This window comes from Perca flavescens, chromosome 19, assembly GCF_004354835.1.
Source record: "Perca flavescens isolate YP-PL-M2 chromosome 19, PFLA_1.0, whole genome shotgun sequence".
Lineage (NCBI taxonomy): Eukaryota > Metazoa > Chordata > Actinopteri > Perciformes > Percidae > Perca > Perca flavescens.
In genome coordinates this window covers 3,505,575-3,520,015 of record NC_041349.1, presented here as the reverse complement: position 1 = coordinate 3,520,015, position 14,441 = coordinate 3,505,575, and positions in this window count along the sequence as shown.

Sequence of the window (14,441 nt, the reverse complement as noted above, 5' to 3'; positions counted from 1 at the left end):
TAATGAAAAATGAGGAGGAGAGATGCTCTGAAAACTTTAACTTGATTAGGGATAAGACAAAGAAAAAGCTTAATCAATGGCTGCAGAGAGACTTATCCTTGAAAGGACGAGTATTGTTGACTAAAGCAGAAGGTTTATCCCGTCTTACCTATGCAGCTATCCCCTTATTTGTCAACAAAAAGCTCTGTAATTCCATTGATAAATTACTTTTCAATTTTATTTGGAAAAACAAGACGCATTATGTGAAAAAATCTGTTATTATGAACACCTTTGAACGTGGTGGTCTTAACTTTCTTAATTTTACAACCCTTAATAATACTTTCAAAATAAATTGGATAAAGCAGTTTCTAATGAATCCCACTTCTACATGGTATTTTATGCCTAGCTATATTTTCTCTAAAGTTGGTGGTCTTGAATATTTACTTTTGTGTGATTATAAAATAGAAAAAATTCCCTTTAGTTTATCTAAATTCCACAAACAAATGCTCTTAGCATGGTCATTAATCTACAAACATAATTTCTCCCCACATAGGTGCTTCATCTGGAATAATCAGCTTATTAAATTCAAGAATAAATCTTTATTCTATTAAACTTGGTTTGATAATAACATTATTCTAGTGTCCCAACTACTAAATGGTAATGGGTCATTGCTGAATTATTCTGAATTCATTCATACTTTTGGCATTCCAATCACCCCAAGAGAGTTTGCAATTGTTATGGATGCCATCCCATCTGGTATTTTAACTCTCTTAAAAGGGACTGGAAAACCAATTTGCTTACCAGCTTTGGACCCTAAATTGACCTCAATTGGTAATATGTGTTTTGCTTCCACAACTAGAAATAATAATCGCTCTTTATTCCAGAGAGAGGTCACCAGCACCCCTAATGTTCTTCCCTATTGGTCTAACTTTGTTGACAACCTGAACTGTAAGATTATTTGGAATCTTCCTTACAAGTACCTTCTTATTAATAAAGTAAGAGAAGTCTCTTTCAAAATCATACACAGTTATTATCCTGCTAAGCAATATCTCCTTAGGTTTAAGCTTGACATTTGTGTTAACTGTTCTTTATGTGGAATATGTCCAGAATCATTGGTGCACTTGTTTTGGCAATGTCCCTATACCATCATGTTCTGGAAGGATTTATCTCGATACATTACTGATAAACTTATTGCTGATTTTTCTTTGTTGTGGAAAGATGTACTGTTTGGTTTCCATGACAACAAAAGTAAAAAACAGAAAGAAATATATCTAGTAAACTTATTGATCATTTAGGGAAATATCATATTCACAAAGCCAAATTTAGTAACTCTAAACCTTCTTTTATTGCTTTTGGTAAGGAAACGGAGCAATACATCAAAACCATCTATGACTCAAAAAATAAGAAAGCTGCTAAAACCATTCAGTTATGCTCTTTTTTTAATGTTTTTATATGAATCTCCCCCTGGCTCTCTTCACTACTGTGTTTTTTTCTGTATTAATGACTGATTGTTTATGCTATACTGTACTGTTTGTATCGTATAGTTTTAATAAAGATTGTTTATAAAAAATATATAATTTTATTCTTTTTGGGGGTAGCGGGGCGCCACTGCCAAAATTGAAGCTCATACCCCTCTGAAACATAAATAAACCACTGCCTGAAGCGAGGAGAACTTCCTCTTTAGATGATGCTTCCTCTTCCTCTGTGAATAACGGTTCTTCTTTCATCTGCGAAGGTCATAACGGAGGATCTCCGCTCTCTCGGCTCTCATGGCTCCATTTCTGTTCCTGTTGTTATTTCTATCTGGAGCAGCTTCGGGTAAATATCAGCTTTGACTGATAAGATTTATGTAACATTAGACATTAAATGTTTTAACGTCATGGGCGTAGCTACATTTGGCCTAACACGTTTCTCAAGAGCAGTTGTTGACTGGGACACAAATAATACAGCTGATATAGTACTTGTATATGTTCTGTGTAGTTGGTGAACTCCAGTAAGTAGTCTGGAAATCTGTTTTATTCTCTCTAAACATCAGAGGAAGTGATTCTTCTCTCTAATACAGATGATGCTGAACTGAGCCTCAGCAAGCTAGCTAGCTACGTTAGCTCACGTGAGCTCACGTTAGCTAACTAACAGCGGACTCATGGAGAAATACATCGGTTACATTTTATACATGACTACTTTATGTACTAAGCATCATCTGTATTAGAGAAAAGAATCATTTTATCTGATGTTTAAAGTAAATAAATAGCCTTTCGGTCTACTTCCTGAAGTAGCGTGGGGAAGTTGCACATGATCATTTATTTTAACTTCCCCTTCTTTATAGGAAATTCTTTTATTAGGAATAAAGCTTCATAGCACTTCATCATTGGTTCTGTGTAAGGGACCGTCGACAAATTACCGTTTTGGTAGATTTGCAAACAATTTTCTCTGAAAACTATTCACCAAAATTCAATAAAAGGGCATTTTGTCATTCTGATTGCTGTAGTAGTTGTCCAATGGTAAGCCTCTACTTACTACAAGTCATATGCTTCTCATATGTCACATGATAGGGAAACAGAATGCAATTAGAAGGTTAAAATATTCACCAACATTCAGTCTGTTGTCAAGCTCTTGGCTAAACCAAATATACCTAAACCTAGGTCAAATATGTAACTGAAAATAGACCTGTATTTTGAGTCAAAACACCAGCTACATGTTTGTAGAGAGCATTTAGTTACAGTTAGAATTCTTGTTTCTAGAGGAACAAAATAAGTGATACATACAAATATTCAATTCAATTCTGCAAATCATAACAAAAGTTATTTTTACAGATAGGGGTCTAGGGTTTATTCTGAAGATTGTGAGGCAGACAGAAACATACATGCATATGCAGTTATCTCCTCAAATATATGGAATGATTCGAAAGTTTTGGCTTTAAGGTAAAATGCAACAATAGGTTACTGATGAATAATGTAAACATGTCAAACATAAACATATTTAATGTAGTGTTTATTTGTTTAAATGTATTGTATTAAAAGTAAATGCTTGGTGGTGCGCAGTGCATTGTAGGGAAGACAAAACATGTTTTATCATGGGATACCTGAAGTTGTATTTGCAAGCATGTGTGTAGAAAGATTTAGTCATGACAAATAGGGGAAAAACAGTTTAGGACTATTACTTTATCATGTTTTCGAAAATAATCTAATTTGCAATTTTTTTTCAAAAATATTGCAATTTAATATGCGATTATTTTTTAAGATCTTTCTCTTCTGTATAATTCAACAAAGACAAACAATAAATCGTTGTATAGTATGAACAACACATGATTAGATAGATTGAAAAAACTGTTCTTTCTTGGAGGCCAGGGGTCTCATTTATAAACGTGGCGTACGCCACATCGCACGCAAAGGTTGTGATTTATGAAAAACAAACTTGACGGGAGAATATGCCGTCCTCCATGCAAACTCTGAACCTGAAACTTTTTTTTACTTTTTGCTGCCGAAGTTTACAGGAAAACAGATGTTTGATATTAAATATTATGAAAGCAACAATCATTGTTAAGTTATCCTCATCGGAGCCACATAGTGTATGTTGTTTATGGTCTCATTTATGTTATTTACTGATTATTGTGTTGTGCACTTGTATTGTAGGTGGTGGGCGTTTTCATCGCGGTTTGAGCGGAAGTTATAACATATTTGTTTGCTTCACCTGATCACCTGGTGATCCTGGGAGCCAGCACTTTCTGTTGACCAATGCTGCGGCTGTAAGAAGTACAACATAGTGCTGCCGCGAGGGACTAAACACTGAGAGATACATAAACACACTGTGACGCGCTCAAGGATTGTATTGCAAGGATTTATTCCGCCACACTAACACGCAAATTTCGACTCGCAAAGTAACTTTACATTTGGTAACTGCAGTGCTAGTTGTATTTTACGTGTGGAGGAATAAATCATTGCAATACAATCGTGAGCGCGTCACAGTGTGTTTATGTATCTCTCGGTGTACTTTGTTGTATTCGCTCCTATTTGAAGAGGTTATGGAGAGGAAAAAAAACTATATTATTATTATTATTATTATTATTACTACTACTACTACTACTACTACTACTACTACTACAGGTAACGTTTAATATAATACACAGTTGGGAAGGCAAAGACGTTTCTCTGTTCCCAGCAGAGGTGGACATTACCGCTGTAGTGTTTACCATTACACTTTAGCCTAGCAGCTAGCGGAGTTTCCTTCTGTTTAGAGATTAATCCTGACAAAAGCGCACGGTTAAATGTCAGCCTGCATGCACGTTTTGTAGCCTAAACGGAGCAGCTCATGTTGGTAGTGAGAGCAACAAGTTAGCGGAGTACCGAGTTGCCCTCTCTGCTCTCTGTCTGCTCAGCTGCTATACCGCTGTGCTGCCAAGTGTCTGCGCCATTGCTGCTAACAATTACTTTATTTTTAACTTAATCAATGCTGAACTGTCTGTGGAATAGATCAGTAGTAGTCTTAAATGACCTACTACTACTGGTAGTCTGGCACACGTAGGGTGCTCAGTATGTTATTATTATGTATTTGTGTGTGTGTGTGTGTGTGTGAGAGAGAGACGGCCGGCCAGCGAGGTTGTTAAGCCTGCAAGTGCTTGTGGAGTTTAACTCCGAAAATGCAGCTAACCACAGGATAATCTTAAAATGGACGTGTTGTGATATTTAAACAAACGATCCATCAACGGCGAAATGAAAGCCTCTTATTTACGAGAGTGGTCTGAGAGACCTCCAGCTGACAGCGGGGTCTCTGAGCAGGACTGTCTGAGCTGGCTGTCGCGTCACTTTATGGAGCTACTCAACTCCGAAAACTTTGAAACAAATTGTCAATTCGGCAACGATTTTCGCAAGACTGCCTATATTCGAAATCTGAAGAGTTCATTTCTCGCCTAAAACGTATTCAGAAGTGAATTTAGTGTTGAATAAAATTGTTAAAATTGTCCTGTTGTTGGTCTGTCTATGTACCGGAAAGCCAATGGTTGAGGCACGTGTGCATCACTTAAAAGTGTCCCCTGGAAACACTTCTGTTGTGGGCTATTTGCACGGGTTGGTGCTGTGGTTTATTTGCATGTGTTGTCTAATTAGTGCGTGCTGTAGTTTATTTGCACGTGTTGTCCTATTGTTGCGTGCTGTGGCCTCTCAGGGCCACCGTATTATGGAGACAAAATAGGAATTGGCGACGCAGATGGTGAGGTGGTGAACTGAAGTCAGACTGCAAAAAGTAAATGAGAATAACTATAAGAGTAGAAAAAATAAAAATATTGATGCCTCGCACATTTTTTCACTCCATATCATCCACCTTACCATGAAGATTAAATCCCAGTGTTATTTTGTGCTTGTACTCAGTGATAACTGTTCCATAAACTGAAATCTTAAATAAAAATTTGTTCTTAATATTTAATCGGCGCTGTCTCACCGTCACATTGTCCACAACGGAGCGCAGGAGGAGGAGATGTCCCCACTGCATGGAATACAGGATACCATCAAATACCCTAGCATTAGATAATGCCAGAACACAGTGTAAAAATAAACTAAAAATATATCATCTTTAAAACTGTGCCTATATCATCGAACTTTAAAACTGTTAACAAAACCTTTATCTGAAAATACATATGTATTGTACATGCTGTGTTGGCAAGGTGTTAAAAATCACAAATTGTTGTCAGGGACCATGACGTGATGGCCCTGCTGGTCCTGCATATGACTGCAATGGAAGATTCAGGAGAGAAAGAGACCAGGGAATATGACTGGCTCATAATTTAGATTCCCTAATATAGCTGTAATAGTAATAAAGCTGAGCTCTTGGATCTATGTACTGAACTGGGTCCAGTAGAGAGGGCAACACACCGGAACCGTGCCATCCCGGTCCAAATACAGGTCCTCGCCACTCTGGGTGAAACCGGCTGTTTCCAGAGGGAAATGTCAGACAGCTAAGTGTTTTTTTAAACAAATATTATATATAATCATCAACTTCATCACTAAGGCTTCTTTGGATATAATATATAGTTCTGTTAAATCTTATTATATACGTCTGGTATATTGAAGCTGTCCCCGAGTACCGTAATGCCTGCTGATTTGGAAGATTTTATTAATAAAGGTAGTCTATAGATCCGGTTTCCCTACACTGTGCGACAACAGGCTTAAATTATAATTCAATTGGCAGCAATTCCTGAGCGTCTGATAGATTTATTTATTTATTTTATTTTTTCTCCGCCAGTCATCATGATTCGGTGTAACGAAAAAACAACTGCCAGGGTCATTAATACTTATTAATGACCCTGGCAGTACTTACACCTTTACACAGTGCTTTACATTGACTATTTATGGTTAAAAATGGGCGTGAACAGGGCGGGATAAGAGGCTGATCCACGTACGCACACTTGTAGTCCATCTGTGATTTATAAAAGGAACATTGCTTACAGGTGTGCGTACACACGGTTTTATAAATCTGACTTTTTTTTGGCGTACGCCAATTTGGGCTTTTGGGCGCACGTACACTTATAGTAAGGATCCTACGCACAGTTTTATAAATGAGACCCCAGGCCTGTATGTGATGATGACATTAGGTGATGCATGAATTTATATGAATGACATCTTTTTTTTTTTTTAACTACTTCAGTCCCAGTAGTATATTGAGCACTGACAAAGCCTGGTGGAAACATTCATATGGAAGTCAGAAACAAATCACACAAACTAAAGTGCAGATGGCAGAAATATAAAAACAAATATGTGCCTTTACCACACTTGGTAGTATTTAGATTATTTAATTATTTACTGTAATAAACATATGTAAACATGTGAATTGGTTACGTTAGCAGTAGCATGCTGCTGGTGGGATTAAGTGTATTAAAACAACATGGCCACAACGCTGTGAAAGCTCCCCAAACGTCATTTATCAGTCTGGTTGTTACCTCTATCCCCAGCAGTCTCCTCCACTCCATATCTAGCTAGCTCACTGGAGCTAACCGCTAACCAGAGGTAATTCGAGCCCGAATGAAACCCTTAATTGTATTAAAACAGCTGTAAAAGTTTTAAACTACAACTCAGAGTTGTTTGAATGACAGAGATCAGCTCAAGGTACAGTGTAGCTTTAGCGAGCTAAGTTGATGCTTTCTCTGCGGAGTGCAGACGGATTGCTCTCGCGAGTCATGTGACCAAATCGAAGCCTTTGCAATTAGGAGATCACATTTTAACATATCTCTATATTTTTGCAAATGCAATTAATCATTCAGCCCTAGTGTCGGTATATAAACATAAGAAGTTAGCGTCCGATTCTGCAGGAAACATAACTTCCATTGCTGAGTGACTGATCCTAGATTTTTGAACCTCTTACTGTATTGAAAGAATGTTAGTCATTAAGGTAAATTATTAATTATGTCTTAAAACACACTTTTAGATTTGTGAAAGCTTTATTGTCTTTATGAGAACACAATAAATGGAGATTTCACTGTTTTTCTTCATACGTAGACCACATAAGACCAGGTCCATATCCAAAACCACTACACCTAGACTTGTCAAATCAGGACTACATTATCCCAGAGAGGCCAAAGAGTCTTAAAAACACAGTTTCAGATTTGTGAAAGCTTCATTCTATTTATGAAAATGCAATAAAGGGAGATTTCATTTTTTTTTTTTTACATGATGACAACTTTGAACAAGGTCTAAATTGAAAACCACTATACCTAGTCTGTGTGTGTGTGTGTGTGTGTGTGTGTGTGTGTGTGTGTGTGTGTGTGTGTGTGTGTGTGTGTGTCAGGGTACCCGCGGGGTCTTAAAAGCATTGAAAAAGTCTTAAATTTGATAATCTCAAATTAAGGCCTTAAAAGCCTTGTATTTGGTATACAAAGTCTTGGATTTTGTTCCTAAGGTCTTATATTTCTTGCCTTCCCTAGGATTAAGTTCATACCGTAACAAAATTAACTGTTACTAATGTAGGCTAATTAAAAACTGACCGGAGCCCGTCGCTGGACAACCCAGTCTCACGTCAGTTCGTGATGGCATTACGAAATTAAATCTATTAGAACGTGATACCATTACGTAATTGTGAAGATTTAAGTGTTGGGGTCACGCTGGAAACAGCTTTGATGTTATTGGTATTTTTAGCCCAATAATCGCTGTTTTAATCAACATTTATTCACAAGATTTTATCATGGTTTATATGTATTTCTTTTAATGTTATTATTGCTGCCTAGTGTTGCACGGACAGGGAAGCTGGATTGCTTTTTTTTACTTTTTGACAATTGAGCTTTCTGAACTTTTGGAATAAAACTAAAAGGCTACATCTTAAATGACATTTTCTTTTGTATTTAGCTGACAAAATCATCAATATGCCATTTCTGTTCCCTTTATTTTAATAATATTGACATCGGGGTTTCACCACGTCTTAATACCGTAACAAATACATTCCCAGTAAATAAGACAGAACTGATCGCCGTCTGATTCTGTGAATGAATGCCCGCATTGCAGCTGGGACATCGGCTTTGAAAACCCAGATGTCCATATCGTAGCTTACTGTTCTGTCAATGCGGGCATTCATTCAAAGAATCATGATAACAGCTAAATGCATATATATATATAGTTTTAAAAATATATATATATATATTATATATATATATATATAAAATATATATATAAAAATACCAATAATAATGTATCCCTTCTCTGCTGCAGCCGAGTGGCAGAAAGTGATTTTTTTAAGATGCTTTCATTGAAATACAAATAAAAAAGAACTTCAATTTCAGTTCTAATATCAGTTTAGATGTAGCTGGGACGACCGGAGGTCATAATTATAATTTTAGATATCCAGAATGTTACTTTAAATATCGGAGGATATACATTTTGACAAATGTCAAGCTAACAGGCTAAAATTAGATAACTACAATTAGAATTACAACTAGAAGATAAGTTATATTAGTTATTATAATTAAAATAATCATAGTAATGATAGTAATAATGATGGAGGTCTTTTGAAATACCATGACTTTTCATTACTATTATTTATTATTGATTTTCAGACCTGACTGAGTTAATAATGCATCCTGGAGATGATGTCACTCTGCCATGTCAGGCTGATGATCCCTCCATCTTAGCTGTAGAGTGGACCAGACCTGACCTGGAGCCACAATACGTCCTCTTGTACAGAAATGGACGCTTGGATCCAGCCTACCAGCATCCGTCCTTTAAGGACAGGGTGGAGCTGGTGGACAGAGATCTGAAAGGCAGAGACGCGTCTTTTATTCTGAAGAATGTGAGCAGACACGACGCTGGAACATACGAGTGTCAAGTTACAACCAGTAGTTCAACACATACAGAGAGCGACATCGACCCAATCACAGTCCGTCTGCAGGTTAGAGATCCAGCAGGTGAGTGAGTCTCTCTCAGTGAGTTTTTCTGAGTATCAGGTTGTAGCTGCAGTTTCTAACATCAGAGAGGATGAAAGCTGCTCCACTATCCACACATCTACTGACTCATATGTTTTATTATCTTCAGGTCCTGAGGACAGAAACTCCTCTCCTGGAGGCCGAGACCATGGACTGGCAGCAGGTGTTCTGTTCTTGTAGCTGTTGCAGTGGTTTTTGTCCTGATGTAGAAAAGACATCAGGTCTAAGCTCTTTACACCTGACTGCTTTCTCATGTGCTGTATTATATACAACATGATTGTCATTACTGCTGTGGGTGTGAAGTCATGTGCAGATCTGCTATTTGGTCTGTTTGCCCAAGCTTCTAAGAGAAAATGTTTCTTTAGTTGTAAATATCAGCAGATGGATATCTTCTAATCAGGTGTAAAGAGCTCTTCAACATGTCATCTGCTTGTGTGTTTTGGTAATAATACATTTTACAATGTTTCCCACAGATTAGGAAGCAATTTGTGTGTGTGTGTGTGTGTGTGTGTGTGTGTGTGTGTGTGTGTGTGTGTGTGTGTGTGTGTGTGTGTGTGTGTGTGTGTGTGTGTGTTGTGTGTGTGTGTGTGTGTGTGTGTGTGTCCCAAGTGACAGAAGACGGAGGAGAGCAGGGAAAGGAAATGCAGAAGAATGTATTTTAAATAGCATTTAGAACAAAAATTATAATAATAAAACGCAATGTGCGACAGCCGGTGTTGATAGTGAGGCGGACCACCACACATTACCCTACGTGTGGGAAACACTGTTTATATGGAGGCAATTTGAAATGCTTGTTTTCTGCTCGGCCATATAAAGCCTTGTGTTGCTTGGAATGATATATTTCCAGCTAATGAAATAATATCAACTAAATTGAATGGTATAAACTGAGGAGATGATTACATTGTGAATATTGTAATTATAAAATCATCTGATGCAGCTCAGAATATCTCAGGGGGACATAGAGGACCAGTCTGTCTCTAAATAAGACCAAAAACAGTATTATTATCTATGAAGTAGTATTACATGATGTTTGCCAAAGGAAATGTGAACTATACCAAAGTGATGATCTTTGAAATCAGTTGATAATTATTTAATATGAATCGATGGATGAGATAATAATCATTAATGAGACATGATGGAAGTTGATAACTCCGTTTTAACATTCAGATACATTAATGCGCTTTAAACTGTTTTATTTTAATAAATACTTTATATTTGGATCCTCAAGTTGTTACTTTTATATATTCATTGTTGTGCATTTTTTATTCTTTGAACACAAATAAAGCCTCTCCAAATATCAACTTCATATTGAAGTTACAGTTGACCTGATGTAACTGTGTACAGGACGAAGTAATCCTGAGAGACTTAATATCTGAATCTGACAGAATCATTGGTGTCAGTTGAAGAGGTCTTTGTGTTTGTTCAGTAACATTGCTTTCTCATGTGTCGTATAGTAACGTACACTTCCCTTTTATATATATATATGTTGTGGAAAGTCAAACAGTTCAAATACACGTGATTGTCTACGTGGACAACATGTAGACAAGACGCAGGTTGTTGTAGGGGGATGGTCTCGTCATGCCAAAAGATTTTTCCCTTCTTTGCATTGCAAGGGTACGGAGCCCCGGGAGGGTCAGGGCGATATCTTTTTTAGGGAACTACTATTGTGTTCCCTCGCAAAAACTTTTCTTCTTCCATTCCCGAGTAACGGGTCTACTTCCACTCAGCTGCCCGGGACAACGCCACAATATGGATCAGCTATTTGGATTTTAATTTGAGCTGGGAATTCTGATATAGCCTATACTGCTCAATGGGCCCATTCATATCTGTTCTATAATCAATAATATTTATTTAATGAATGAAAAGATAAAGTGAGATGAACCAACACTGATCAAAATAACAGAGAATCTGCAGCTCCCCTCGGAGCTTTAGAGAGGCTCTGCTCATGTTCTGCTAAGTTGTAGCTTGTGTCCATTTTATTTCTATGGTTGTATATAATTAGACAAATAACAGGTACAGATATAACATATTTAGACACCACCTAAATTAGAAACTGCATAATATGCTGCAATAGACCCAACATGAAACTATAAACTTAAAACCAAATATACTAATAATTATAAGATTTACCATTTTATCTAATTTGAAATCAAATACAATGACATTAGATCCCAAATGTGTTACAGTAGATGCCATGCTACCACGTTGTAGACTTAGACACTTTTACCAACCTTGACATATAGCTTAAGTAGACAGCAGGCTGTTATTATAATGATTTAATGCCATATAAGGGCATAGCCTTTAGTCAGACTAAACCCTCAGACCTCAAAATACAATACATTCATTTTTATTTAAGTTTCATTTTCTTATGTGTCATTTGTGGCTGATTAGAAGAAAACTGCCGTACCCTAAGATATATCACATCAGGGGCCTCATTTATAAAACTGTGCGTAAATTCTATTCTGAAAGATTTTGTGCGCCAAAAATAAAATTCTGATTTATAACCGGACACGCACTCTTCTCATTATAAATACGGACGTACGTTACCTTATGCGGTCATGCACAGGAAAATGGTAAAGAAAATGGCGACTTTTGCGAGGAATGTTGCGACGGCAAATTTCCCCCTTCTTCATGCAACTTTTTCTTACGTAACAGTTTTTCATAAATGAGGCCCCAGTACACATCTGGTCTCTACTTCACACGTCCCTTACAGCCCGTATAGACACCAGGCCGTGATGTAGTTGTTGATGTAAATTAAACGGATTTGTCCCACACAGTAGCCTACAGGAATATAGACTATTTACAGGTAGAGAATGAACACATAGGCGACTGGAAGTTGATTGTTGTTTTTTCACGTTTTTGTCCCTGACGTTCCCTCTTTGTAACACTACACGGGAGCAGCAGATTCTCTGATAATTCAGAGTTTGTTCATCACCACACCATGCAAACCTCTGACATCGCTCATTCTCTTTTTTTATACATTTAAGAAATAGGCTATTGATGATACCCTATATGACAGGGGTTCTCAAACTTTTTTCGATAATGTACCCCCTTTGAATTGTGTTTTCAAGCAAAGTACCCCGTGACCAGCCCAAAATACATTTTTACACAGATATAAAGAGGAACAACACAGTGTCAGCAGTGAGAGATTTACTAAACAACAACCTCGTAACTGAAAAACCTTTAAATGTTACATTTCAAATGTTCAGAATTCATCACTTAATTCATTCATTATTATTATAGCATAATTATTTTAGGAATTATGCATGACATGTTTTTAAATGAGAAGTTTGCAAAAAGTTCACATACCTCCTGCAGTACTCCAATGTATCCCCAGGGGTAGCGTACCCCCATTTGAGAAACACTGCTATATGAGATATGAATGTACCCTGAGCAGTAGGTCTATATCAGCATAATTCCCAGCTCAAAGTAAAATGCAACGAGCTGATTCGTTGCTCTGGGCAGCTGAGTGGAAACAGACACCAGGCTCAGAAGGAATGGAAGAAGAAATGGTTTGTGGGGTAAGTCACCTCCTCAAGGGTCCCCCCAAAAAGGAGTTAAGTCAATTCCTTAATTAGAGCATTACTATATAGGTACCTGTCTAATGTATATGAGAGTATTACTATATAGGGACCTGTCTAATGTATATGAGAGTATTACTATATAGGGACCTGTCTAATGTATATGAGAGTATTACTATATAGGGACCTGTCTAATGTATATGAGAGTATTACTATATAGGGACTTGTCTAATGTATATGAGAGCATGTTATGTGTTGCAGTGCTGAGAGATGCTTATTTTCTGTATTTTGTGTCGTCTTTGTAAAGCTGCTGAATCCAAACTAAAGTTCCCTTCGGGGACAATAAAGTATATTTTAGCCAATCTAAATTTATTTAGATAAGATATACAGAAAAGAATACAGAAGGCAGATGTCTCTACAGCCGATATCTCCAACACCAAAACTATCAGACAGCACAACAAGATCCTTAAACGTACATTTCAATAATTTCTGTACTGTATTCATGGTCCATTTGCATTGTATTTATGCTATATCTTTTTATGGTTTTTTGGAGGGTATGAGCACTGAAATTTCCATTTTTATGGATGAACTTGACTTGGCTTGATAAATAGCTCTACAGGTAATAGAAAAGATGATTGATTTTGAGGGGAATGTCCCTTTAAAAATTACACTAAATCAGTTTCATTATCAACCAATTTGAGATAAAACTAAAATACAAAATCACAGATTTATTTTAGTCACAATTGTCAAAATTCAAAAATCCTTTTGAACACATTGTTTGCCTAAAGGAAAAAAAACAATCACAATTTTTCAATATTCCTGTTCCCGACTGTTTATTATCTCATACATAAGAGAATTTACCTAAACACACGTATTAACACACTTTTTTATATCATAAATATGGGTTTCTTACAAACAAAATGCCCCAAAAATAACATGGATGTACAGTACGTTGTATAGAACCCATATTACGATCTTTGCATGTAAAATTATTACTTTCATTGGATTTTGGGTGTTTTAATAAAAATGTTATAACATTTGAAAAACATGTTTAAACGGTTATAAAACAATATCGTGTGTGGCCAGGTTGGTCCAGTGGGTAGAGCAGGCGCACATATAGTGAGAGGTTTATACCTCGACGAAGAGGTTTATCAAATAAAGGCAGAAAAGCCCAAAAAAAAAACTTTGACATAAACTAGTCTGTGATCCACTCAACATCCTTTGATCTTCAACTATTAGTCAAAATAACTCATAATTTCTGCCTTTTTAACTAAAAAATTAGGTATAATGTAAATATATGTATATATAATGTTTATATATAATATAATTTAGGTTTATTGACCATGAATTTAAAACAAAACATTGAAAAAAGTGAAAAGAGCATGAAAAAATGCACCAAAAATTAAATTTTACCTTTGCCACCAGACTAGACCATACGTACCGTGAGATAGAATCTGTTTTCAGCTGTCGAGTCACATTTAAGGTCCAGTTGCTGATAAAATCATCTGATCAAAAGTTTGTATTTTTTCTCTTTGAGCCTTAAT